This window comes from Somniosus microcephalus, chromosome 2 (genome assembly GCF_052327205.1).
Source record: "Somniosus microcephalus isolate GS21.2 chromosome 2, FLI_Smic_1.0, whole genome shotgun sequence".
In the NCBI taxonomy this organism is placed as follows: domain Eukaryota; kingdom Metazoa; phylum Chordata; class Chondrichthyes; order Squaliformes; family Somniosidae; genus Somniosus; species Somniosus microcephalus.
In genome coordinates, this window is record NC_140988.1 from 241552213 (window position 1) to 241577461 (window position 25249).

At 46.6% G+C, this 25249-nt stretch overlaps 1 protein-coding gene across 1 annotated transcript in view; it reads right to left on the reverse strand.

The window, feature by feature from the left end:
* LOC147123310 (zeta-sarcoglycan-like) overlaps positions 1–25249 on the reverse strand; it is a 355731-nt gene that overhangs the window by 212169 nt on the left and 118313 nt on the right. The gene's annotated exons all lie outside the window — the stretch shown is intronic.

A 25249-nucleotide genomic window follows, 5' to 3' on the forward strand; every position in this document is an offset into this window, starting at 1 on the left:
CTGGCAGGGCCTAATTTATGCTCCACCACAGTTATGGAGGCAGAGAAGGATAGTGAATTTTCAGCTCCGTGATCAATTTTTTTTAAAAAGACAAAAAAATCATGTTTGATGGTTTAATAAAAAAAACACACTATTTGTCTTACGAAGTTTGATGCAGTTTAAAATATATATTTAAGGACCATAAAAGTCGTAATGAAGCAGGGAAAGATTATCATTGTAATTTCCAGCTTGCATTTACAGTTTAACCAAACAGTAATGTTTCTGCTTTCAAAATCAGAGTTCTGATGGGCTATACAGTGGAGTTCACACTTCATTACACAGTAACATAGGAACAGGAGTAGGCCATTCAGTCCCTTGAACCTGTTCCACCATTCAATTAGATCATGGTTGAACTGTATCTCAACTCCATTTACCTGCCTTTGCTCCATATCCCTTGAGATCCTTAACTAACAAAAATCTATCAATCTCAGTCTTGAAAGTTTGAGTTGACCCAGCATCCATGAGCTTTTGGGTCATGTTCCTAGGGAAATGGGTTGGTTGTGGGCATGGGGACCAGCATTTCCTGCAGAGCCAGGAGCAGCAGCAGCAAGGTAGTGAGTGGGATAGGCACTAAGAAAGGAACAGCCAGTAATGGGGTACGTGAAACCCAGAGTCCTTACTGTGGGTATATAGTGAAAGATTATTTCCATTGGTGGGCGAATGGGGAACTAGGGAATGGAAAACAAATGCAAAAGCATGTGTAGAAGACATGTGATCCGATGTCATGTGATCAAGCATCACATGGTCAGATGTCATGTAGTCAGAATTGTTACATGATCAAACCTCCAAGGATAACTCCAACCAGAGCTGACAACCCTACTTTTGGGAGAGCTAATATTAGATTTCTACTACCCTTTGTGTGAAGAAGCGCTTCCTGATTTCACTCCTGAATGGCCTAGTTCTAATTTTAAGGTATCTTATTGGACGATCCCATTTTGGATACTTGCTGTGTGTTTACCTTTGGGTCCTGAAATTCCATGGGGGGTTCTCCTGCGATAACTTCAGCGCGAGACCGGTGGACCCCAGGGAAATGATGTTACCAGACATTATCAACCATTTGTGCTCTTTCTGAGGGATTTCTGCTGGTCTCCTGCCGAAGTTTTGGCAGGAGACCAGAAGAATCCCTGTGGAATTTCAGTGCCACAGAGTTTACTAATGAGCCTGCATCTATTTTGTTGCTGTGTGTACGAGAAGTCAAATTATTTGTTGGGGTGTGACAGTAACACTCAAGCACTGGAGAGAGTGAGAAAAAAAAACCCAAGCATATACAATAATGTAACCTTAAAATGTGAGGGAGGATAAATTGACAAACAGAGTGAATGACAGCAGCCAAAAGCCAGTTACAAAGATAGTAAATCAGCATTTATTTCATGTTAAGGCTTTGTTTCTCCTCCAATTTCTCCCCTCCTTCCTCTCTTACTAGGGCATAGTTCCAAAAATATCAGTCATCCTCTTGCTCAAGTGATGAATCATTCATGTGTGAGCCTCGATAGTGCATCTAAGCAGGCTATCCAACTGACGAAGAGATCACAGCCAAAGCTAGTCCTCTTCTCACCTGACATCCACCCACACAAACTTTTTCCAAATGTCACCGTATAGTGAAATAAAAAGATTTAAAAAAAACTACAGATGTTAAAAATCTGAAATAAAATAATTGATGAAAACACGCAGCAAGTCAGTTAATATCTGTAACAAGAAAACATAGGTTATTGATGTTTTACATAGAAACATAGAAGATAGGAGCAGGAGTAGGCCATTCGGCCCCTCGAGCCTGCTCCGCCATTCAATGCAATCATGGCTGATCATCCAAATTCAGTACCCTGCTTTCTCCCCATACCCCTTGATCCCTTTAGCCTTAAGAAATATATCCAACTCCTTCTTGAATATATTTAATGAACTGGCCTCTACTGCCTTCTGTGGTAGAGAATTCCACAGGTTCACCACTCTCTGGGTGCAGAAATTCCTCCTCATTTCTGTCCTAAATGGCCTACACCTTATCCTTAGACTGTGACCCCTGGTTCCGAACTCCCCTACCATCGGGAACATCCATCCTGCATCTAGTCTGTCCAGTCCTGTCAGAATTTTATAAGTTTCAATGAGATCCCCTCTCATTCTTCTAAACTACAGCGAGTACAAGCCCAATCGACCCTGTTGTATCCGTGTGTTAATGGAGACACGGAATGCAGGAGATCAGCTGAGTTCAATGAGCATGACGCAAAAGCTATCGGCCGCTCCGAGCCATCAGGGAATCTATGCGATAATACCGCACCTACGCCGTAATGGGATGCATCGCACGCCACTCTGATTGGCAGTGATGGGTTGTAATGAGCCAAAACTTCCTTGGACGTGATCAAGCCTTTGCATTTATGGAAGGCGCGTTTACAGTCTTTGCTCCATTTCCAAATTACTCCCATTTGTAGCAGTTCGTTAAGAGGGTGCAGAAGAGTTGACAAGTTCGGTAAAGATTTATGATAGTAATTTATCAATCCCAGGAACGACCTTAATTATGAGACATTTTCAGGTGCTGGGGCTTTTATGACCGCTTCAATTTTTTCAGGTGACTTATGCAACCTTTCCTCGTTAATTATGTGGCCACAATATGATATTTGTTTCTGGAAAAATTCGCACTTGGGGCAATTTGCTCGTAGGTCCCGTTCTCTCAGCCTCGTGAGCACCTGCTCCAAATTGGCAAGGTGCTCATTGTCATTTTCTCCTGTTACAAGGATGTCGTCTAGGTAGCATTGAGTCCCCGGAATCCCTTGGAGGACTTGCTCCATAGCTCTTTGCCAGATAGCTGGAGCTGATGCTACTCCGAAAACCAGTCGATTGCACTGGTACAGGCCTTTGTGTGTATTTATCGTGAGATACTTTTTAGAGGCCTCTTCAACCTCCATCTGTAGATATGCCTGTGCCAAGTCAATTTTGGTGAAACGTTTCCCTCCGGATAGTGAGGTAAAAATATCTTCTATCCTCGGAAGAGGATACTGTACCGTGTGAAGGACCGGGTTTACAGTCACTTTGAAGTCCCCACAGATGCGAATTTTTCTCTGTTCTTCAGATTTATCATTATTCAACGTTTTCTTCATGACCGGGATGATAGGTGTTGCCCACTCGCTCCAATCTATCTTGGATAATACGCCTGCGTTTTCCAAATTCTCCAGCTCTGCCTCGACTGCTGGACGAATTGCGTCTGGCACCGGCCTTGCCTTAAAAACTTGGGAATTGCCGCATCTTCCACTTTTATTGAGGCGGTGACGCCTTTCAAGGTTCCAAGTTCCTGTTAAAACACTTCCTTGGCGTTGGCCAAGATGTCTTTTAATCGTTCAGGTATGACGTCATCATCATTTTTTTTCTTACTGGTCACCATCAGTGCCTGAATGGAGTGCCAGTCTAAACGTATCTTCCGGATCCATTCACGTCCCAACAGCGGTGGACCACCATCTTGCAGAACGTATAAATACAACTTCTGTATTTCCTTGCCGTTGTATACAACAGGCACCCTTATTTTCCCTTTGGGGTATACTTTCTGCCCCGTATATGTTTTCAAGATAATGGATGTGTCTTTCAAAGGTATATGCGGAAATAGCTGCTCGTAATCCCATCGACTTATGATGGTCAGAGCTGATCCTGTATCTAGCTCCATTTTAACTGGGGACCCCGCTATCGTGAGGGTAACCCAAATGGTCTGGTAATCTTCTTTGGCAATTACACTATGTAATTTGAGACAGCTTAGTCTCTTGTTTCCGGAGTCGCTATCGCTCTTCTGGTCTTCGGAGCCACTGTCCGTCATCATTTGTACCTTTCTGTACTTTTCCTTATTGATTTTTTTCCTGTCCATGGATTTTTGCTTCCAGATCGGCATACACGTGCAATGTGTCCAATCTTTCCGCATTGTCTGCATGCTTTGTCCTTGAACCAGCAGTCCCTCTGGTCATGGGTGGATCTGCCACAACGATAACAGCACGGTGGCATAGTGGTTAGCACTGTTGCCTCACAGCGCCAGGGACCCGGGTTTGAATCCGGCCTCGGGTGACTGTCTGTGTGGAGTTTGCACATTCTCCCCGTGTTTGCGTGGGTTTCCTCCGGGTGCTCCGGTTTCCTCCCACAGTCCAAAGATGTGCGGGTTAGGATGATTGGCTATGATAAATTGACCCTTAGTGTTAGGGGGATTAAATACGTGGGGTTACGGGGATAGGGTGGGATATGTGTTGGTGTAGGGGTTACGGGGATCGGGTGGGATATGTGTCGGTGCAGGCTCGATGGGCCGAAATGGCCTCTATCTGCACTGTGGGGTTTCTGTGGTTTCTGTGATTTCTGTGATCTCTCGAAACCCTGTGTCATTTCATGGGTGCCGAAGTCTGTGGCTTTTGCTGTATCTGTGCAACTCCTCTTGCGGCTGCTTCGTATGATAAAGCCACACTGAAAGCCTTGTCCAGTGTCAAATCTTTCTCAGAAAGTAGCCTTTTCTGTGTTCCTTCACTTAGGAGACCGCAGACGAATTTGTCTCGAAGAGAATCTGCCAGTCCTGCCCCGAATTGGCAGTGCTTTGACAGCTTCCTTAATTCGGTGAGGTAATCAGCGTTACTTTCATTCTTGTGCTGATTCCTCTTGAAGAATTTGAATCGTTCCGCTATCAGCAGCGGTGTTGGGTTTAAGTGCTCCTGTAGGGTATCAAGAATCTCCTTAAAATTCTTGTCCTTCGGTTTGGCTGGAGTGATTAAGTTTCATAACAGCCCGTATGTCCTTGCGCCCATTAGATTTAGAAGTACTGATGCCTTTTTATCATCCTCTATTTCATTTGCTGTGCAATATACCTCCACTCTTTCCACATATGTGGTCCAATCCTCTATATCACTATCGAAAGCATTAATATTGCCAGCCTTAGGCATCCTGAAAAAAAATGGCGCCTCCCGCGCTTTCCTTTCTTCCCCGCAGAAAAAAAATGGCGCTTCCCGCGCTTTCCCGCCGCTGCCGCTGCTGACAACGCTGTTCTCTGCGGTTTTTATTTACATAGGTATTTTCAATAGGTGGAGACTCATTCCCGCCGGACTCTCTGGGACTTTTCCCTCCCTCTGCTTGGTCCGAACGCCGACCTGCTTTGCAGCGCCGGCCGTCTCCCGAGTGCTCCACCCCTCTGTCTCTGTTTGCCTCCGCCTTCGCTGCTCGGCCCCACTGCAGAGCCAGCCGATGGAGCCCCAGCCCGCCGCCCAGGAAGGATTATTGCAGTCCCTGCCACCAGCTCGGCTAGCTGGTGAAACCACAGTTTTTTTTTTCTTTCTTGTTTTTCTTCGACTTTCGTCTGAGGAATCGATCTCCTTGAGGTGCTGCCGAATTGCAGGTAAGTCCGTTTCCAATTCGTCGCCACTGTTGTATCCGTGTGTTAATGGAGACACGGAATGCAGGAGTTGGTTTCACAGGTGTTTACTGAACAAAGTCTAGAGGTGAACTAACAGATACAAGACACTATACAGGCTTATATAGCCCGAGTGGCCATTACCGGCATTACAGTACACAGGGGGCTCTTAAAGGCACATACACCACAGACCCAATCTCTCCTCATACATCATTCCTGCCATCCCAGGTATCAGCCTGGTGAATCTTCGCTGAACTCCTTCCATGGCAAGAACATCCTTCCTCAGATAAGGCGACCAAAACTGCACACAATGCTCAAGATGTGGTCTCACCAAGGCCCTGTATTACTGCAGCTAGACATCCTTGTTCCTGTACTCAAAACCTCTCGCTACGAAGGCCAACATGCCATTTGCCTTCTTAACCGCCTGCTGCACCTGCATGCTTACCTTCAGCGACTGGTGCACAAGGACACCCAGGTCTCGTTGCACTTCCCCTTCTCCCAATCTATTGCCATTCAGATAATAATCTGCCTTCCTGTTTTTGCCACCAAAGTGGATAACCTCACATTTATCCACGTTACATTGCATCTGCCATGCTTTTGCCCAATCACCCAACCTGTCCAAATCATCCTGGAGTTTCTCGGCATCCTCCTCACAGCACACATGCCCACCCAGCTTCGTGTCATCTGCAAATTTGGAGATATTACATCTTGTCTAGATCATTAAAACATATTGTCAATAGCTGGGGTCCAAGGACTGATCCTTGCGGTACCCCACTAGTCACTGCCTGCCACTCGGAAAAAGACCCGTTTATTCCAACTCTTTGCTTTCTGCCTGCCAACCAGTTCTCTATCCAAGTCAATACCTTGCCCCCAATCCCATGTGCCTTAACTTTACATGCTAATCTCTTATGCAGGACCTTATTGAAAGCCTTCTGAAAGTCCAAATACACCACATCCACTGGTTCTCCCTTATCTATTTTACCAGTTACATCCTCAAAAAATTCCAGTAGATTAGTCAAGCACGATTTACGTTTTGTAAATCCATGTTGACTTTGTCCGATCCTGTCACTGTTTTCCAAGTGCTCTGCTGTTACATCTTTTATAATGGACTCTAGCATTTTCCCCACTGTCGATGTCAGGCTTACCAGTCTGTAATTCCCCGTTTTCTCTCTACCACCATTTTTGAACAGTGGGGTAACATTAGCTACCCTCCAGTCCATGGGTACTGTTCCAGATTCCATCAAATGCTGGAAGGTGATGACAAAGCATCAACTATTTCTAGGGCCACTTCCTTGAGTACCCTAGGATGTAGATTATCAGGCCCTGGGGATTTATCGGCCTTCAATCCCATCAATTTCCCTAACACCATTTCCCTACAAATACTGATTTATTTCAGTTCCTCCCTTTCATCTGAACCTATGTTCCCCGACATCTCTGGGAGGTTATTTGTGTCCTCCTTAGTGAAGACAGAACCAAAGTATGTATTTAATTGGTCAGCCATTTCTTTGTTCCCCATTATAAATTCCCTTGATTCTGACTGCAAGGGACCTACGCTTGACTTCACCAATCTTTTTCTCTTCACATATCTATAAAAGCTTTTACAGTCAGTTTTTATGTTCCCTGAAAGCTTACTCTCATATTCTATTTTCCCTTTCTTAATTAATCCCTTTGTCCTCCTTCGTTGAATCCTAAACTGCTCCCAATCCTCAGGTTTACTGCTTTTTCTGGCCAATTTATATGTCCTCTCCTTGGATCTTATGCTATCCCTAATTTCCCTTGTTAGCCACGGTTGAGTCACCTTTCTTGTTTTATTTTTATGCCAAACTGGGATGAACAAATTCTGTAGTTCATCCATGCGGTCTTTGAATGTTTGTCATTGCCTATCCACCATCAACCCTTTGAGTAACATTCCCCAATCAATCCTACCCAACTCGTGCCTCAGACCATCGTAGTTTCCTTTATTTAAATTTAGGACCCTAGTCTCTGAGTCAACTACTTCATTCTCCATCTTAATGAAGAATTCGATCATATTATGATCGCTCCGACCCAAGGGGCCTTGTACAACAAGATTGCTAATTAATCCTTTCTCGTTACATAATACCCAGTCTAAGATGGCCTGATCAACATATTGGTCCAGGAAACCATCCCTTAAACACTCCAGGAATTCCTCCTCCACAGTATTGTTAATAATTTGGTTAGCCCAATCTATATGTAGATTAAAGTCACCCATGATGACTGCTGTGCCCTTATTGCACACTTCTCTAATTTTCCTTTTAATGCCATCCCCAACCTCCGCATTACTGTTTGGAGGTCTATATACCACTCCCACTAACGTTTTCTGCCCCTTGGTATTTCTCAGTTCTGCAGGTATAACACTGCATCAGAGCTGAAAGACAAACAAGTATTTCAGTAAGGTTGTAAAGAAATGGAGAGAAAAAGGGAGAGGGAGAAAATCATCAGATACACCAGTCACAAAGAGGGAGTAAATGGGTTGAATGACCTGAAAACTGCTTAATAGAAGACAGGAGATCAAACCCGAGCTCTTCCTAGTATATACAGCTCAGATTTTACAGGAATCCTTTACTTTCAAGGATTAAGATACCACAAAGCAAATGTGAGAAAGAAAATAAACTTGACTTACAGTATAATTGTAGTGTCCGTGTGTTGATAAAGACACTGAAGACAGGAGTTGGTTCATAGGTATTTACTAAGCAAAGTCTGGGGGGGGGGTTCTAACGGATATACACAATATACAGGCTTATATAGCCCGAGTGGCAATTACCGGCATTACAGCACACCTGGGGCTCTTAAAGGCACATACACGACAATTCCTCCACTTTTAGCTAACCAGTACATCATATTTTAAGTAATTATTAATTAGATGTTATAAGCAAAATAATATACATTGCTGTAGTTAATTAATTATAAGTCAGTCTCTCAGGAGGCTTCCTGACTCAGTCCGGATAACGCCTCGGGGGTGTAGTAGTTTCTGGTGGTGTAGTATGTTCTTCTGGCAAGGCTGATTCGGCTTGAATGCCAGTGTCGGGTTCATCGGGTTCCAGTATCACCGGATGGGAGGTAGATATGGGTATCTCTACTTCATCGTTAGGCGTATAGAGTTGTGGTGTAGGTTGTCCCTTTTCAGATGACTTTGTGATTTGGTCAGCATGGCGCCTTATTATGCTTTCTCCGATGTCCACGGTATACATCAGTGGTCCTAGTCGAGTGCAGATAGTTCCAGGCTGCCATTTCTCGGTACGGTAGTCCCGGGCCAAAACTTGTTGACCTATCTGGAATGTTCTAGTTGGCCTTTCATTCATGCCTTGAAACTGCCGGTTCTCCACGTCCCTTCTGATGTTGGGCTTGACCAAATCCAGCCGGCATCTTAGGTTTCTATTGAAGAACATCATGGCGGGAGTTTGGTTGGTAACCATATGTGTTGCATTCCTGTATGCGAATAAGAAGTTATCCACCTTGTGCTGAAGTTTTATGTCTTCATTACCCATGGCCTTTATGGTCTTCTTGAAGGTCTGGACAAACCTTTCAGCCAATCCATTGGTGGCGGGATGGTATGGGGCGGACGTGTAGTGCTTAACCCCATTGTTTTTTAAGAACTTTCTGAATTCTTCGGACACAAATTGCGGTCCATTATCAGAACAGATCTGTTCCAGCAGCCCATTCCTGGCAAATATGGTCCTTAATACTGTGATGGTTTTTTCCGTGGTGGTGGAGGACATCTTTATTACCTCCGGCCACTTGGAGTGTGCATCAACCGTGATTAAGAACACTGAGTCCATAAATGGACCAGCAAAGTCGATGTGTACCCTTTGCCAGGGAGATGAGGGCCACTCCCATGGATGTAGAGGGGCTTGTGTTGGAGCGTTTTGGACCTTCTGGCATCCTAGGCAGCTTTTGGTCATTTCTTCGATGTCTCCATCGACACCTGGCCACCATACAAACGCCTGGCTAGGTTCTTCATTTTCACTCCACCCAGATGCCCCTCGTGAAGCTCCTTTAGCACTTTATCCTGGAGTTTGGGTGGAATCACCACTCTGGATCCACACATCAAGGTTCCTCGGCACACTGACAGCTGTTCTCTTCTTTGCGAGAATGCTGGCAACAGTGGTTCGCCATGTGCTGGCCATCCCTTCACTGTTAAATCGTAGACCCGTGAAAGAGTCGGGTCATTTCTCGTTTCCCCTTCAATGGCAGAATTTGTTACTGGTAGAGATTCCACTATGGTAGAGTGGAACATCTCCATTGGGTCTACTGTAGGTGCCTCTTCTACCATTGGCAACGGTAGGCGCGATAAACCGTCAGCATTCCCATGCTGTTTTGACCCTTTGTATTCTATGTTGTATTGGTGTGCCCCTAGAAAAAGGGACCACCTCTGTAGCCTTTGCGCTGTTATAATGGGAACACCCTTTTTAGGGTTGAATATGGAGATGAGGGGTTGATGGTCAGTCAACAAGGTAAATTTTTGTCCGTGTAGGTAATGGTTGAATTTCTTTACTCCCCATACCAGGCTGAGTGCTTCCCTGTCGATTTGGGCATAGTTACGCTCAGCTGAGTTCAATGAGCGTGATGCAAAAGCTATCGGCCGTTCCGAGCCATCAGGGAATTTATGCGATAATACTGCTCCTATGCCGTAAGGGGATGCATCGCACGCCAATCTGATTGGCAGTGATGGGTTGTAATGAGCCAAAACTTCTTTGGATGTGATTAAGTCTTTGCATTTATGGAAGGTACATTTGCAATCTTCGTTCCATTTCCAAATTACTGCTGTTTGTAGCAGCTCATTAAGAGGGTGTAGAAGAGTTGATAAGTTCGGTAAAAATTTATGATAGTAATTTATTAATCCCAGGAACGACCTTAATTGTGAAACATTTTCAGGTGCTGGGGCTTTTATGACCGCTTCAATTTTTTCAGGTGACTTATGCAACCCTTCCTTATTTATTATGTGGCCACAATATGATATTTGATTTTGGAAAAATTCGCACTTGGGGCGATTTGCTCGTAGGCCCTGTTCTCTCAGCCTCGTGAGCACCTGCTCTAAATTGGCAAGGTGCTCGTTGTCGTTTTCTCCTGTTACAAGGATGTCGTTTAGGTAGCATTGAGTCCCCGGAATCCCTTGGAGGACTTGCTCCATAGCTCTTTGCCAGATAGCTGGAGCGGATGCTACTCCGAAAACCAGTCGATTGTACTGGTACAGACCTTTGTGTGTATTTATCGTGAGATATTTTTTAGAGGCCTCTTCAACCGCCATCTGTAGATATGCCTGTGCCAAGTCAATTTTGGTGAAACGTTTTCCTCCGGATAGTGAGGCAAAAATATCTTCCATCCTCGGAAGAGGATACTGTACCGTGTGAAGGACTGGGTTTACAGTCACCTTGAAGTCTCCACAGATGCAAATTTTTCTCTGTTCTTCAGACTTATCATTCTTCAATGCTTTCTTCATGACTGGGACGATGGGTGTTGCCCAATCGCTCCAATCTATTTTAGATAATACGCCTGCCTTTTCTGAATTCTCCAGCTCTGCCTCGACTGCTGGACGAATTGCGTATGGCACCGGTCTTGCCTTAAAAAACTTGGGAATTGCTGCATCTTCCACTTTTATTGAGGCGGTGATGCCTTTCAAGGTTCCTAGTTTCTCTTGAAACACTTCCTTCGCGTTGGCCAAGATGTCTTTTAATCGTTCAGGTATGACGTCATCACCATTTTTTCCCTTACTGGTCACCGTCAGTGCCTGAATGGAGTGCCAGTCGTATTTTTCTGATCCATTCACGTCCCAACAGCGGTGGACCACCATCTTGTAGAACGTATAAATACAACTTCTGTATTTCCTTGCCGTTGTATACAACAGGCACCCTTATTTTTCCTTTGGGGTATACTTTCTGCCCCGTATATGTTTTCAAGATAATGGATGTGTCTTTTAAAGGTATATGCGGAAATAGCCACTTGTAATCCCATCGATTTATGACGGTCAGAGCTGATCCTGTATCTAGCTCCATTTTAACTGGGGACCCTGCTATTGTGAGGGTAACCCAAATGGTCTGGTAATCTTCTTTGGCAATTACATTATGTAATTTGAGAGAGCTTAGTCTCTTGTTCCCGGAGTCGCTATCGCTCTTCTGGTCTTCGGAGCTACTGTCCGTCATCATTTGTACCTTTCTGTGCTTTTCCTTATTGATTCTTTTCCTGTTAGTGGATTTTTTGTTTTCAGATCGGCACACACGTGGAATGTGTCCCATCTTTCCGCATTGTCTGCATGCTTTGTCCCTGAACCAGCAGTCCCTCTAGTCATGGGTGGATCTGCCGCAGCGATAACATCTCTCGAAACCCCGTGTCATTTCATGGGTGCCGAAGTCCTGTGGCCTTTGCTGTATCTCTGCAGCTCATATTGCACTGAAAGCCTTGTCCAGTGTTAAATTTTTCTCAGAAAATAGCTTTTTTTGTGTTTCTACACTTAGGGGATCGCAGACGAATTTGTCTCGCAGAGAGTCTGCCAGTCCTGCCTTGAATTGGCAGTGTAGGGTATCAACAATCTCCTTAAAATTCTTGCCCATCGGTTCGGCTGGAGTGATTAAGTTTCGTAACAGCTTGTATGTCTTTGCGCCCATTAGATCCAGAAGTACTGAAGCTTTTTTCTCATCTTCTATTCCATTTGCGGTGCAATATACCTCCACTCTTTCCACATATGTGGTCCAATCCTCTATCTCGTTATCAAAAGCATCAATATTGCCAGAATTAGGCATCTTAGAAAAGATATGGCGCTTCCCGCGCTTTTCTTTCTTTTCTGTAGAAAAGATATGGTGCTTCCCGCGCTTTCCTGCCGCTGCTACCGATGACAACGCTGTTTACTGCGGTTTCCATTCTTTTTTTTTTTTTATTTACTGTTGGAGATTCGTTCCCGCCGGAGTTTCTCTGCAGGTCTGAACGCTGACCTGCTTGCCGCGCCGGCCGTCTCCCGAGTGCTCCCTCCCAGTCCGTTGTTGCTTGCCTCCGATTTCGCTGCCTGTCTCAGCTGTAGAGCCAGCCGCTGGAGCCCCAGCCTGACGCCCAGGAAGGATTAGCGCAGTACCTGCCACCAGCTTGGCCAGCTGGTGAAACCACAGCTTCTCTCACTTCCTTGAGTCTTCAGGACGCCCGAGGAATTGATGTCCTTGAGGTGCTGCCGAATTGCAGGTAAGTCCGTTTCCACTTCATCGCCACTGTAGTGTCCGTGTGTTGATAAAGACACTGAAGACAGGAGTTGATTCATAGGTATTTACTAAGGGGGGGGTTCTAACGGATATACACAATATACAGGCTTATATAGCCCGAGTGGCAATTACCGGCATTACAGCACACCTGGGGCTCTTAAAGGCACATACACTACAATAATGGCATCACTAAACAAATAGTTTTTCACTAATGTTTCCATTTTGACATCAATACTGCATTTGAGATACTGCATCACTGAACCATCTCAGAAGGGATCTAAATTCATACTTCTAAACTGATGAGGTCAAAAATGGAATTGTTGTAACTGCTTGTAAATTTGAGGCTCCAAGTCAATGGCCGGAATTTTCTTTACCTGGGCGAGTTGGCTGCAGGCAGTCACCGTGGCGGGTCGCGACCCCATTCTTTATTCCATCCCACTCCTGAGACCGACTTTCCATTAATGGCGCCTATTCAGGCAGCCCTGTGCCTTACCTGGCCCTATTAAATGGTGTGGGTCTTTTGACATCATCAATGACGTGTTTTCAGCCGGAATATTTAAAGGAGCCATGGCCACATTGCATTTGAAGGACCATCTAGGATCATGCAGGAACTGCACTGCACCATTGGAGTGTTGCAAAGAGTGGCAAACATGACTGCACAGAGACAGAGGGCAGCACCCAGGTTCTCAGATGATTCCCTCCATATGATTGTGGAGGGAGTGAGAGCACACAGGGAGATCTTCTTCCCTTCCAATGGGTGGAAGAGACCTCCCCAGCAGACCAAAGGAGCCTGGCTCCAAATAGCAGAGGAGGTCAACAGCAGGGATGTTGTCAGGAGGACCTGGGTGCAGTGCCACAAATGTTTCAATGGCCTCATTAGATCAGGAAAGGTGAGTGCAAAGCCACACTCAACTTCATCCTGTTGTACCTCTCATCACTTCCCCATCACTCTGCCTTCCCAACCCTACTCCTGCACATCCTTACTCACACCTACATACCTTGCACCTCCACCCAACCCTCTCTATCTATATTGTCACATCCCCATCTGACTAACCACCCCTCATACTCATCCTAAAGCAATCATACCAATTAACACCACTTGGTATTGCCACCCCACTCCATCATAGTCACCCTCTAAAGATGTAACCCATCCATTCCTTACACTCATTCCATCACTCTCACTCAACCTTCTCTTCTTTCCCTCCTTGCAGGAGAAGAGAGCGCACAATAAGAGGGAGAGAACCGGAGGTGGCCCTCCATCAATGGCCACCATAACACCAGCAGAGGAGGTCGCCCTGAAAGTCTCAGGAGTTGCAGAGCAGCTGGAGGTGGGAGGCGGAGAGAGCGGGACATCTCAGCAACCTGGTGACAGAATTACATATCATACATAACATGGCATACAGCAGGCACTCATATGGTGACTGGTGTCATCAGCCACTGAATGGTCATGTGCATAATGGTATCGCAACCCATCTTGATCTGACATATCTAACTCATCTCTTTACTGTCCCACAGGTCCATCAAGAACCACCCCCCCCACCACCCCCACACTGTCCAGGAGGAAGAGGAAGAGAACTCCTCAGAGGAGCCTCCAGCCTCTGAGGGCGCACTGTCACCAGACATAAGCGCACCCAGCACCAGCGCAGACACGCACTCCTCAGTGGGTGCCATGCGAGGTAGAGTAGCGTTGTCACCTGGTGTCTCACAACTCACAAGTGAGCAGATAGTGGAGACAGGGACAGCAGTGGAGACTCCTCACCGGAGGGCGCAGGACGCTCCCAGCTCTGCTCAGCTTCATGCAGACGCTGAGCCTCAGGGACCATCAAGAAAGAGGGTGATCCTGGAGGTGCAGGAAGAAGTGCAGGAGGCTCTGACAGGTTTTGCGACAGCGACGTCTGCAAATGTGCAGAGAATGGAGGAGTCCATCTCCAACATGAGCACCACCATGTTGCAGGCGATGGCGACTGTCGGCTCTTCCATGGATAGGATGGTCACCTGCATGGAACAGCCACTCACAGGAGCACATGGTCCCTATGGAGAAAAGATGGCTATCTATGGAGAATAGATGGCAGTTGCTCATCGACCTCCTGTCTAGGAAGAATGTCAACATAGATGTGTGTCCTCATGGCCCCACTGATGTGCAGCAAGGTGCTCGCCAGTTCCTTGCTAGCAGGGAAGCGTGGGTGGCCCATGAGAGGGATGATGGTGAGAGGAGACATGGAAGTGGGGGCTCCTCTCAAAACGCTCACACTTCTCCCCCATTGCCCCCCTCAGTCAGAGCCTCAGATGGCTCCTCAGATCGTGATGGCTGAGTCTGCCCCTGGTGGGGCCATCACAGGCTCCAAAAGTGTCTATGCAGTTGCAGCAGGGATGTGAGCAGGCTGCCTCTACCACTGCTGAAGCCACAAGGGTAGCACCTTGCAGAAGTACGCGTAAGGGAAAGATGAAACACAAGTAGATGCACAAGGGTAGCCACTTGGGTGCTTTAATAAATGTTTGTGTAAAGTTTCCATTATTGTGATGTCACAGATAAAAATATTTATTTTCACCACTTTCCGGTCATGGAAGTGGCTTAGTGAGTTGGAGTGAATGGTGAGACATAACGTTACTTCCAGCAATGGTGGTCAGTGTGAAAGCAATGGCTTGATCATTGTAGGGATGCTTTACGGTGTTGCTGTGGGGTGGTGGGAACCTGGTGCAGCATGTGGCAGTCATATGGGTGTAATGCATGAAGTTAAGTAAATCTGGCCATGTTGAGGCCATCCCTGGCCTCCTGGGCAGCAATGTGCTCGGGTGCTGGTGAAATCTGGATGCAGGTTCCTCCTCCTCCTCATCTTCCAGCTGATGCTCCTCCTGCTCCTCCTCCGCCTCCTCCTCTGAAGAGGCTGTGCGCTCAGAGGCTTGCTCCTCCTGCAGCACTAATCCTCGTTGCTGCGCTATGTTGTGCAGGGGGCAGCAGACCATGATGACTCTGGAGACCCTGGCTGGTGCATACTGAAGGGCTCCTCCAGATCTGTTAAGGCATCTGAAGCGCATTTTCAACATGCCTATTCTCTACTCTATGACACATCTGGTGGAAATGTGGCTTTCATTATATCTCTCCTCGGCCTCAGAACTTGGCCTCCTCAGGGGTGACATAGATACATAGATACATAGAAGATAGGAGCAGGAGTAGGCCATTCGGCCCTTCGTGCCTGCTCCGCCATTCGATGAGATCATGGCTGATCCTTTAATTCAGTATCCCGTCCCCGCCTTCTCTCCGTAACCCTTAACCCCTTTTGCCCGTAGAAATATATCTAATTCCCTCTTAAATATATTTAATGAGCTGGCGTACACTGCCCTCTGTGGCAATGAGTTCCACAGGTTCACCACTCTCTGAGTGAAGAAATTCCCCCTCATCTCTGTCCTAAATGGTTTAGCCCTTATCCTTAAATTATGTCCTCTAGTTCTGTTCTCACCCGCCAAGGGAAACATTCCTTCTGCATCCAGTCTGTCTAGACCTGTCAGAATTTTATACACTTCTATGAGGTCCCCTCTCAATCTTCTAAACTCCAGTGTGTACATCCCTAAACTACATAGTCTCTCCTCATAGGTCATTCCCGCCATTCCTGGTATCAGCCTGGTGAATCGCCGCTGCACCCCCTCCATGGCAAGAACATCCTTCCTCAGATGAGGCGACCAAAACTGTACACAGTACTCGAGGTGTGGTCTCACCAGTGCCCTGTACAGCTGCAGCAAGGTATCCCTGTTCCTGTATTCTAACCCTTTTGCTATGAAGGCCAGCATACCGTTTGCCTTCTTGACCGCCTGTTGCACCTGCATGCTCGCCTTCAGTGACTGGTGTACAAGAACACCCAGGTCTCTCTGTACTTCCCCCTCTCCCAATCTATTGCCATTTAAATAATAATTTGCCCTCCCGTTCCTGCACCCAAGGTGGATAACTTCGCACTTGTCCACATTATAGTGCATCTGCCATTTATCCGCCCAATCGCCCAGTCTGTCCAAATCGCTCTGGAGCTCTGAGCCACATCTTCAGCGGATAGCCCTTGTCTCCAAGCAGCCAGCTCGAATGTCTGCTTGGAGGAGTAAAGAGCTGAGGGAGTGTGGGCTGGCGCAGGACGAAAGAGCCATAGCAGCTGCCAGGGAATTTGGTGCACACATGCATGGTGATCTTCCTATGGTTGCAGACCAGCTGCACATTGAGGGAGCGGAAGCCCTTGCAGTTCACAAACACTCCTGGGTTATGATGGGGTGCCCTGATGGCCATATGTTTGCAGTCGATGACACACTGCATCCGTGGGAAGCCAGCCAGAGCGGCAAAGGCCAGCGCCAGTTCAGTAATACTGGCTTCATCAGTGACAAAGTTGATATAATTAGTTTACTTGTCAAAGAGGGCATCGGTAACCTGTGTGATGCATCTGTGGGCAGCCGACTGCAAGATGCCGCAAATGTCTGCTGCAAATCTCTGGAAGGAGCCTGAGGCGAAGAAATTCAGGGTGCTGCTGACTTTGACAGCCACTGGTAAGGCATGTCCACATGCTCCTCTGGGCTGTAGGACTTGCTCCAGCAATCTGTAAATGTCTGCGATGACCTGGCGCGATAGCCTGAGCCTCCTTTGGCACTGCTGCTCAGTCATGTTGAGGAAGCTCATCCTCTGCCTGTGTTGGGTGTATCGCCTCTGGCGTGATGCAGCCCTGCGCTGATGCCCTCTGTCCTGTGGAGCATCAGGTGGTTGAGGAGAAGGGTGGTGTTGCATGATCTCCAGGCCTGACACTTCCATGGAGTACTGAGGGAGTGCTGGATAGTTGGAGGTGCCATCTTTCGGCTAAGATGTTTAAACCTTCAAAAGCGCTGGCACAGTCTCGATGGACCAAATGGCCTCCTTCTGTGCTGTACTATTCTATGATTCTATGATGCTATAAACCAAGATCAGGTCCACAAGTTCAGGCAGATGTAAAAGGTCCTGTGGCACTGCTTGACGAAGAACAGTGCTCTGCCGTTCATTTATCCAGAACAGATTAACTGGTCATTTATCTCATTTGCTGTTTCTCCACTGTCCCTGTCCCAGTTTTCCTTCTTCCACTTACAATGTAGCTGCCCTCTATTTGGTGCCTCTCCCTAATAGGACTTTCAACGTCAGAAACTCACCCTGCAGTGAAATACAGGCATAAACATGCATTCTACTAATTCGCAGCACAGTGCTTTGGTGCTTGAGTCTGCTGCTCATCACATACCCTTTCTTCTATTATATTAAAAGGCTGTCTAATTTAAAGAGCTTGGAATGGTTCCACAGTGATCATTAGAATGTCAACTGTCCATTAGATTGTTAAACATATAGAAAAATAAATATTGGTTTCTATTCATAATTACAACATGTTGTTGCGTGTATTTCAGTTGACAAATACTGACTCTGTGAGAGGGCAAAAAGGCATGACATTTGGATCTATACTTGCATTACCATTGTATTCAAAGGAATGAACTTGCATTTACGTAACACCTTGTCACATTCCTCAGAAATAACCCAAAGTGCTTCGTGCAATTAATTACTTCAAAGTGCATTCACTGCAATGTAGATGAACAGGGAAAATGAGTAAGTAATCATAGCCAAATGCTCTGCCAGCTGTCAAAATACTTCTTTGTATTTTTACATGGAGTACTTTCATTTTACTCAAGTAGTAGATCAAACTAACTGTAAGAAATAAGCAGGTTGTATAATTAGAATATTATTCTGTTCTTAGTCCTGTCATATGGTCTGACCTCAGTTCTGAAATATTCAACACTACAGTAATTTGTTAAAATTATGCTCAATAAACCTTCTCATAATGACTTAAAGGAACACTGTCCATTCAGCTCTTTCTTTATTTCCCTTCAATATGCCCTACTCTACTGATATATTTGCTGCAATGTTCTCAATTACTCTTTTTGTTATCTGTCCATCACTTTTAATGCGTACTAGCTGTCCTTATCTCTGTCTCTCATCTTAAACTCTATTACCAGCTAGGTCCTCTCTTTAGGGATCTGTAAAGATGTCTTGCTACCACCCTGACTTTTCTATTGAGAAGGTCTTTTTTCAACAGGATACCCCTGAGTATCATTCCCTGACAATCAGTGGGCTGCACAGATCTATGCCAACAGTCCAGTGGACTGCAAGTGAACGACTCGAGAGAACCATTCAGTTGTATTGAAATGCCAATTACCCTCTTCTACCTCAACCAAGATGCCATTGCTCATGTTTGAGTCTCAGCAGGTTATATGACCACAGCGAACATCACAGATTAACCCAATCCTGACCTTACATCACTCATACACCCAGCAAGAGTTGCTGGACAGTGACCAAAAGCAGGAAACCTGCTTATTTCTTGCCCTTCCCCTCAAACACATAGGGGGAGAAATTTGGTTGATAGTGCCACCGATTAATGCCTAAAGAGGCCGAGAAATGGGGCGCTAGCCAATTTCCAGGCAGGCGCAAGGCGTCTCGCGCCTCGCCCCATATTGAGCATGCATTTAGCGCCGGCGCTAAATCTTAGTGCCCGCTGATGGGCGCAGGCTGATTATGATGTCATTTGAGTGTGCAATGCCTATTGGGCGCCCCGTTCCGGAAATTCAGTGGCGCCCCCCTCCGTAGCGCCTGGCGCTAATAGTGACAGCTTACCTGGGCCTTATCAAGTCTCTCTCGGGCTGGAGGAGCGTTATTTAAAGGGGACTGGTGTGGTTTAAAAGCGGCAGCCATTTTTGGATCACAACTTCCTCGAGAGCTACAAAGAGTTGCTGAGCTGCACACTGAGAACCATTTGACCACTGAGCCAGCGCAGGCAGACGATCTTCAGCCTTCTGACCATCACCTTGCTGTTGGTGAGCCTTGACAACGGGGATCCTTCCTGTGGGCACTTATTATGGGGGCTGCATTGGAGGGGAACGTCCTGCTGCTGAATCATCTGGAAAGGACACTGAGATGCAGGGAGAGGGGGGCGGGCATGGCCAGACGGAGGAGGGCCAACAGACGTCGCCACAGCAGACCTTACGCTGGCAGGGTTATCTGACAGCAGTTTTCCTACATGAACATGCCGGAGGAGCAGTGTTTCAGAAGGCTGCGATTTAGAAAGAAGGTGGTGACTGAGCTGTGCCAGCTGCTTCAGCCAGATCTGCGGCCTCAGATAAGGTGCAGGACATCTCTGTCGGTGGCTGAGAAGATGGCTGCTGGCCTGAACTTCTACGCGAGCGGCTCTTCTCAGGCTGCGCGTCAGAGGCTGATCAGAAGTAGCTTCTAGGCCCCTCTCACGGAATGCTTGCTGCCATTCCAAGAACAGCAATGGAACCGGTCTGATACCCCCAAGCCTGTGAAGGGCAAGATGCATGTAAATAGCAGGCATGGCCATTGTAAACGAAGAAAGTGTTTCATTACACAAAATGTGGTTCCTTCAAACATGAGAAAGCTATGGCAACAGAAAGCAAAACTAATACACTGACACATAACTGCCTCTCACACCCGGGAGACTGTCCAAAACATAAATCACATTCCAACCATCTTCCTTGGCCTTGATTCCACTGCGCCAACCAAAGCATCCAATGCCCCATCAGTGAGGCGTTCCGCCCTCTGCCTCACCCTTTCCATGTCTTGCTAGGCTGGTGCGCCACAGGTAGGCTCCCACCGCTTTGAAGGCCTACAAGGCAGTGAGTGTGTCTGGTGATGCCAATTGACCTGCCCCTTTACGAGCTGGCTGGTGCCACTGTGTCTCAGGGAAAGTGATTATTGACAGCACCCTTGCTGCATCCCGCCGCGGCGAAATTGGGTTGCGCCGCTGGGTTAGCGCCTTAAGAGCAGCGTGCAGTGCCTGATTTAGCGCCGCAATCACCTTTAGGGGCGCTGCAACCCAATATCGCGCTAGGTGGCGCTAAATTGCGCCTGGCGCTAAACTTTGCGCATCACCAGGACTAGCACCCCAAACGCGGCTATACCGAATTTCTAGGCCATAGACACTGAGGCCAATTGTAGCAACATCACCATCACTCCAGCAGAGATCAGCGAACTCACCACAGACTGAGAATCAAACGTGGGATCTTCCAACTCTTTATGACTCAGCTAGTCACTGGAAAATCTTACTGGGCCATGGGGCAATGTCAGTACTTCATGTATATCTATATATATATTTATAGAAAAGAGTCAGAGTAACACATAACACTTGGGTGTCATACTTTTCCAAATGCAAAGTTTGTCACACTTCAAAACAAAACGAAAGCCAAATGTTTTTTTTAATCTATTTACAGGATGTGGGTATCGCTGGAAAGGCCTGCATTTATTACCCATCCCTAGTTGCCCTTGAGAAGGTGGTGGTGAGCCACCTTCTTGAACTGCTGCAGTCCTTTTGGTGAAGGTACTCCCACAATGCTGTTAGGGAGGGAGTTCCAGGATTTTGACCCAGCAACGTCCAAGTCCAAGAGTGATCTGCTAGTGGGATAAGATATTACTAAACATACTACAGGAAACTTTGGTTCATCTGGAGGTTGTATGTCCGGAAACCTCGATCTACCGGCAGAAATCAGGAGCCATTTTGTTAGGTTTTTTTTCTTCTCGTGGCTTTTTTTTAACAGTCAGGCTCTGGAAAGTCTCTCTGAAGCTGTTGCTAAGCTACAGAGACGCTTCCAAGGTACGGGCCGACTGTTTGAAGCTGTTGCTAAGCAACAGTGTTTGTTGTCAGATACGGAGATGAAAACCTCCATATGCTTCAACATTAACGCTGGTATGTCTGGCAGTTTTGATAGATCGGCAACAGCTCGGTCCCGTCGGTGCTGGATATAACAAAGTTTCCTGTACATCTGTATGCACTTCCTGTCTACAAAACTTTATTTCTTTTTGTAATGTTTTGGTCAAATTTTATGTCGCCTTTTTCCATTATAAATTTCTACGTAGGCATTTATAATAGAAATTGCCAACATAAATTAATGACATCCTCCCACCACACCTCTGTGTGTCTCTCAGCTCCTCAGCCTGAGCAAAGAAACTCCTAAGCTCAAGCTTAAACTCTGCTTCTTAAATTCTTGTAAGTTTTATAATTAGCTATCAATAATCATATAAAATCAAAGTATTACACAAAATAAAGATAGAATAGAATACTTTTAAATGGGGCCTGAATTGCATTTGTGTCCAGGTCCAATTAACCACTGCCCTCTAACCCTACTTCTCCTGAAGACTATGCCATGTGTAGTACCACGGATGATCAAATAATGTATAGAAAATCTTCTGAAAGACACACACTTCATATCCATAAATGTTAGCTTTGTGCAGTACTTTTTACATCACCAAAACCATGACCTAGATTTTCCAATTATAGCCACCTATACATTTTAAATAGGTGACTGTCAGCATTACAATTGGAAAATCTAGGGCCAGATGTAAACTTTTATAATGGAAAAACTCATGTAAACATTTTATACTGGAGAAAACATAAGTAACTATTTCACCATCACATATAATAGCAAAATACTGCGGATGCTGGAAATCTGAAATAACAACAGAAAATGCTGGAAATACTCAGCAGGCCAGGCAGCATCCGTGGAGAGAGAAACAGAGTTAACGTTTCAGGTCTGGGACCCTTCATCAGAACTGGAAAAAGCTGGAGATGTAACAGATATTAAGCCGGCGCAGAGACGGGGGGTGGGTGGGTTAGGAGCGGAGGAAGGAATTGAAAGAATAACCTGTACTTTTGTAAGAGGCAGGAAAGTTAAAATGTTGCAAATGGGAATGGCAAAAATCATACTGCATGAAAAATGGGGGCAGGGAGGGGAGGGGAAGATGTGTTTGGTGGTGGGATAACGTTGGAGGTGGCGGAAATGGCGGAGGATGATCCTTTGAATGTGGAGGCTGGTGGGGTGAAAGGTGAGGACAAGGGGAACCCTATCGTGGTTCTGGGAGGGAGGGGAAGGGGTGAGAGCAGAAGTACGAGAAATAGAACGGACACGGTCAAGGGCAGTGTGAACCACGTTAGAGGGGAATCCTCGGTTGAGGGAAAAGGAAGACATGTCGGAAGCACTAGTATGGAAGGTGGCATCGTCAGAACAGACGCGGCGGAGATTGAGAAACTGGGAGAATGGAATAGAGTCCTTACAGGAAGCGGGGTGGGAGGAAATCTAGTCCAGGTAGCTGTGGGAGTCAGTGGGCTTGTAGTGGATGTTTGTTGAAAGCCGATCGCCAGAAATGGAGACGGAGAAGTCAAGGAAGGGAAGGGAAGAGTTGGAGATGGACCATGTGCAGGTGAGGGAAGGGTGGAAATTGGAAGTAAAGTGAATTAACTTATCTAGTTCAGGGCGAGAGCAGGAAACGGCACCTATACAGTCATCGATGCACCGGAAAAAGAGGTGAGGGAGGGGACCTAAGTAGGACTGGAACAAAGAATGTTCCACATATCCCATGAACAGGCAGGCATAGCTAGGGCCCATGCAGGTTCCCATAACAACATGTTTAATTTGGAGGAAGTGAGTGGAGTCAAAGGAGAAGTTGTTCAATGTGAGAACAAGTTCAGCCAGGCGGAGGAGGGTGGTGGTGGATGGGGACTGGTTGGGCCTCTGTTCAAGGAAGAAACGGAGCGCCTGAAGGCCATCCTGGTGGGGGATGGAGGTGTAGAGGGATTGGACGTCCATAGTGAAAAGGAGAAGGTTGGGGCCAGGAAACTGGAAACTGTTAAAGTGACGGAGGGCGTCGGAAGAGTCGCGAATGTAGGTGGGAAGAGACTGGACAAGGGGAGAAAAAATAGAGTTGAGATAGGAAGAGATAAGTTCCGTGGTCAAGAACAGGCTGAAACGATGGGTCTACCAGGGCAGTCCTGTTTGTGGATCTTGGGAAGGAGGTAGAAGCGGGCTGTGCGGGGTTGGGGGACTATGAGGTTGGCGGCCATGGAGGGAAGATCTCCAGAGGAGATGAGGTCAGTGACACACTTGGAAACAATGGCTTGATGTTTGCTAGTGGGGTCATGGTCCAGGCGGAGGTAGGAGGAGGTGTTGGAGAGTTGGCGTTCAACTTCCGCATGGTAGAGGTCGGTTCGCCAAACAGCAACAGCACCATCCTTATCAGCAGGTTTAATGATAATGTTAGGGTTGGATTGGAGAGAACGGAGTGCTGCAAGTTCAGAGGGAGGTCGGTTGGAGTGAGTGAGGGGAGCAGAGAAATGGAGACGGCTGATGTCACGTCGGCAGTTAGCAATGAAAAGATCTAGAGAGGGTAAGAGGCCAGAGGAAGGGGTCCAAGTAGAACGAGAATTTAGAAAGCGGGTGAAAGGATCAGCCATGCGGGGGGAAGACTCCTGGCCAGAGAAGTCGGCACGGAGATGAAGCCGACGGAAGAAGAGCTCAGCATCATGCCTGTAATGATCAATAACATGTCATTCTATAGTGGACACTAGGTGGAGCCGTAGAGCTGTGTAGAGCTGTATATAAGACTACACTACCCAGCTGTATGTATATTAAGACTACATTACCCATGAGGCACTAGGCTACCCACAAGGCAACAGTCAAGATGGAGGCCTCTACAGATACTGTACCTAGTCCACATATGCTCAATAAAAGTGTCTAGCAAAAGCTAGCTGTGTTCATAATAAGAATGTCTATTTATTAATGAACATAAGAGTGCCGAGCTCGAAATTCATTCAGATGGGGGCGTAAGGGGATGAAGCTCAGGCCTTTGCTGAGGACTGATCATTCGGGGTCAGAGAGGGGAAGGTCAGCGGGGATAGTGAAAACACGGCAGGGGGTGAGATTGGAAGATGGGATGGGATCAGAGGAAAGTAACGGGGAAGAAGGTTCTGGGGGGTCGTTGGTGTCCACGAGTTGATGAAGCTTGCGATCCTTGACATCAGAAAGGAAGAAAAAAAGTTTTTTGTTGAAGCGTCGGATGAGTCGAAGGATGAAATGGAACTGTGGACCCGGACAGCATTGAAGTACAGTGCGTCGGTGCTGCTGAAGAGAAAGGTCGAGGTTGTTCATGTGGCGGCGCATGGCATTGAGCGTGGATCTCAAGATGCGGCGAGAGCAGTAGTTCGAAGAACGATGAATATCGAGCACATATTTGTAATCCTGGGTGGATCCGAAACATGAAGGGTGGAAGTTTAGTTGGAATCCACGTGGAATAACTCTGAACAGACAGTTACTGAGGAAAGAGATGTGGCAGATAACTGATCAAACACGAGAAGGGAAACTGAAAGCAATGAAGATGAACAAGGTTGAATAGATAAACGGAACTGCCGTCAGAGAGAAGAGCAGAACTTCTTCAAGGTAGGCATTCCTAGAAGAGAGGTGGCAGTGAGCCAAACACTAATATAATAGCAAAATACTGCGGATGCTGGAAATCTGAAATAACAACAGAAAATGCTGGAAATACTCAGCAGGCCAGGCAGCATCCGTGGAGAGAGAAACAGAGTTAACGTTTCAGGTCTGGGACCCTTCATCAGAACTGGAAAAAGCTGGAGATGTAACAGATATTAAGCAGGTGCAGAGACAGTGGGGGGCGGGGGGGGGAGGCGGTTGTTGGTTAGGAGGGGAGGAAGGAATTGAAAGAACAACCTGTACTTTTGTAAGAGGCAGGAAAGATAAAATGTTGCAAATGGGAATGGCAAAAATCATACTGCATGAAAAATGGGGGCAGGGATAATTATCTGAAATTGTTAAA